The sequence below is a fragment of the Seriola lalandi genome, unplaced genomic scaffold (genome assembly GCF_002814215.2).
Source record: "Seriola lalandi dorsalis isolate HSWRI2012SDOR001 ecotype SW California unplaced genomic scaffold, Sedor1 jcf7180002054923, whole genome shotgun sequence".
Classification (NCBI taxonomy): domain Eukaryota; kingdom Metazoa; phylum Chordata; class Actinopteri; order Carangiformes; family Carangidae; genus Seriola; species Seriola lalandi.
Genome location: NW_019525475.1, coordinates 1,287,100 through 1,287,624, shown reverse-complemented (window position 1 = coordinate 1,287,624; position 525 = coordinate 1,287,100). Strand labels below are relative to the sequence as shown.

General features: G+C 34.5%; 1 protein-coding gene across 1 annotated transcript in view; it reads left to right on the top strand.

The window, feature by feature from the left end:
* LOC111673648 (CD276 antigen-like) overlaps positions 1 to 525 on the top strand; it is a gene marked incomplete at its 3' end in the record, with an annotated part of 21,103 nt that overhangs the window by 9,028 nt on the left and 11,550 nt on the right. The gene's annotated exons all lie outside the window — the stretch shown is intronic.

Here is a 525-nt window from a genome sequence, read left to right as displayed (position 1 = left end):
TTCTGCATGTGAGGAGGAGTACAGAATGATGAGTGAGGTTTTACCTGCAGTCACCTGAGCAGTAGGTGAAATGTGAAGTTCCTACTCTGTTGAAGCTGATAAGGGTGGGGCTAGTTGTAACAACTTTATATAGACCACTGGGTAGTTTAATATATGATTATTTGTTGATGATGTTTCACAATAGTAGTCTGTAACGGAAAAGTAACTAAAGCTGACAAATGAATGTAGTTGTGCACAAAACAGAGGCAGAAACAGAAGCACAGGTCCTGGAACCAGGTTTGGTTTTACCTCTGTTGGGGAAATCTTTTGTCAGATGGACAAAATAATACGTGCACTTGATTTCTGTCTCTTTATTCTCATTCATATGGACATGTGTGTACACATTACAATAAAGAGCCTGAACTGAATAAGTGTTTGCTTTTTACTTTTTTCCGGATTTTAAGCAGATATTTTACTTTTTTTTTTAAATTAACATATATATTGACATGATAGATTTTCAAGGAAATTAAAGTATATATATATATA